At 39.6% G+C, this 2,861-nt stretch overlaps 1 pseudogene; it reads left to right on the top strand.

Moving 5' to 3' along the window:
* The first annotated feature begins 1,663 nt into the window (after positions 1 to 1,663).
* LOC144233529 (ATP synthase F(0) complex subunit k, mitochondrial pseudogene) lies at positions 1,664 to 1,844 on the top strand (annotated as a pseudogene).
* The last annotated feature ends 1,017 nt before the right edge of the window (positions 1,845 to 2,861 follow it).

Here is a 2,861-nt window from a genome sequence, read left to right as displayed (position 1 = left end):
ACTGACCCAGACAGGCGCCCCTGAGTTTTTGAAGTTAATGCATATATTTCCATTTTTTTGCCAGCAATTTCTGCTGCATCAGCACTTCTCCAGACTAAAAATTTGGGACTTTCTGGGGTATCTGGGTGGCTCAGGTCATGATCTTGGGGTTTGTCAGTTTGGGCCCCACATCGGCTCTCTGCTGTCAGCACAGAACCTGCTTCAGATCCTCTGTTCCCCTCTCTCTCTGCCCCTGCCCGGCTCACTCACTCTTTATCTCTCTCTCTCTCTCAAAAAAAAACAAAAACAAAAAAAAAACTTTAAAAAACTGTTGGGGTCTTTCTTTGCCCCTTGGTTCTCTTTAATTCCCTATAACCGGCTGGTCACCAAGGCCTATAACTTTTTGTAACGTCTCTTGATTGTTTTTCTTTCTCTTCATCTTTACTTCATTTCCACATTCATAATCCTGGTCTGTTTCAGGCCCATGCTTGTTTCACAGCAATAACCTCTTCATGGAAGCTTTCATGCTATCAGTCTAATTTCCTGAAACACTTGACTTCATCATAGCACTATCTGGCTTAAGAACTTGCAATTTTCAGGGCACCTGGCTGGCTCAGTTAATGGAACATATGACTCTTGATCTTGAGGTTGTAAGCTTGATTTTTTTTTAATGTTTTTTATTTTTGAGAGAGAGAGAGAGCACAAGTGGGGGAGGAGACAGAATCAGAAGCAGGTTTCAGGCTCTGAGCTGTCAGCTCAGAGCCTGACGTAGGGCTCAAACTCATAAACCATGAGATTATAACCTGAGCTGAAGTTGGACACTAAACTGAGCCACCCAGGGGTGCCTTGGGGTTGTGAGTTTGAGCCCTGTGTTAGGTGTAGAGTCTACTTAAAAAAATAAAAAAAAAAAAAAAGATCTTGCAATTTTCTCCATTGTCTACAAGATAAAACTAAATTATTTCTCCCAGCATTCTAATTCCTCCATTACCAGATTTTAACCTTATTTCTCTGTTTTTTAGTATACGTTCATATTAGTTAATGTTATGATAGCTGCTATAACAGAGACACAAGTGGCTCATAAAAGACAGAGATTTCTTTCTTTCTTTTCTTTTTGTTTTTAAGTTTATTTATTCTGAGAGAGGCAGAGACAGCAGGAGCAAGGGAGGGGCAGAGAGAAGTAGAGAGAGAATCTCGAGCAGGCTCTGCACTGCCGGTTGTGGAGCCCAAAGCAGGGCTCAAACCCAGGAACTATGAGATCATAACCTGAACCAAAACCAAGAGTCTGATGTTTAACCGACAGAGCCACCCAGGCATCCCCAGAAATTCATTTCTTAATTCAGTGTCTGAGTTCCAGGCTGCTCTATGCAGACATACAGCTTCCTTCCATCTTGTTTCTCAATCCTAACCTCTAAAACATTGTCCGCAATAATGGGGTTGAATATGGATCACCGGACATCTTTTTAGCTCTTGAAAAGGCAAAAAAGCAGGTTCACCATCTGAAAGTCTCTGCCTAGGAATGGGTGGGCGCATATTATCTCTACTCAAGGGAAGTTGGAGATACAGCACTATTGAGCAATCATGTATCAAGCTACAATTAATAGAGAAAACGAAGAGAAGTTGGGCGAGGTAGCTGCATATGTTGAAGGACCTAACCGGTGGAATTGGTGCCTTTTGCAAGATTGACATCATGGCAGAGCCAGAAACTGATGCCCAATTACATCTGACTGGTATCAAAAAATATTTCAACTCTTACACTCTCACAGGTAGAATGAATTGTGTACTGGAGGCATTGCTTGATGGTCTTATACTACAAGTTAAGGTCTAAAAAAACCACCAGCTGTGAAAGCAACATAAACAGATTTTAAACTGTACCTCATCTATTAATAAGTTCCCAAGCCCAGAGAAGCTAATGTCAACTCATCATATGATATTCAATTTGTACAATAAATTATAAACCTGGAAAAAAGAAAAGAAGAAAAACACAAGTCCGCTAGTTCTGTGTGCCACAAACTCTCTGCTTCCATTGTCCTGGCCTCTCCAACACTCAGCTTTTCTTTCCTTCTCTCCTTCTCTGCTCTCCACTTATCCAAATAACATGCACCCTATTAAACTATTACCTCCTCCTACGAGTATGGCAGCCATATTAAAGAACGTCTCAGCTAGCTGAAAAAAGTAGAAATGATTTCAGGGCTCTTTAAAACTGATTTGTAGAGCCTCTTCCTTGCTCTTTAAGAGGTGTTTCCCTCCTTACTTTTGTTTTTTACAACTTCTTGAATCCATGGAAGTGGATTTCAGATTTCTTAAATAATGCTCACAGAGTAATGAGTTAAAAGGGGAATGGTGGGAGTGGGAAGGGGCTTGCCAGTAACACAAGTAGAATCCACTTCTAATGGCTGAATCCAGTTACCACAACTTATTTGTCCTGACTTGAGAGTACTCTAATTGAGACTAAAGTGTAGTCTTGATAAGGCTTAATTTCTTGTAAAATAATCTTGTTGCCTAAATTGATGTAAATATCTACATAAACTGTGCAACCAAGGGAAGGGTTGCAATCAAAGAGAAGTAGTTTGGAAATGTTCATCCAGTATTATCTAAGAGAGAGACATGAATCTGATGAACAGGATCATTCTGGTTATCAGAGAAGTATAAAAATAATTGCTTCTTTATATATATATAATATTTAATATATATAACATATTTTAATACAATATAATATAATATTTATATATTTTTAAATATATATTTTTAAAGTTTTACTTATTTTTGAGACAGAGAAAGAGAGAGCGAGCGAGCACAAGTGGTGGAGGGGCAGAGAGAAGGAGACACAGAATCTGAAGCAGGCTCCAGGCTCTAAGCTGTCAGCACAGAACTTGATGTGAGCC

Source organism: Crocuta crocuta, unplaced genomic scaffold, assembly GCF_008692635.1.
Source record: "Crocuta crocuta isolate KB4526 unplaced genomic scaffold, BGI_CrCroc_1.0 scaffold113, whole genome shotgun sequence".
Classification (NCBI taxonomy): Eukaryota; Metazoa; Chordata; class Mammalia; order Carnivora; family Hyaenidae; genus Crocuta; species Crocuta crocuta.
This window is presented reverse-complemented; position numbering and strand designations above follow the sequence as displayed.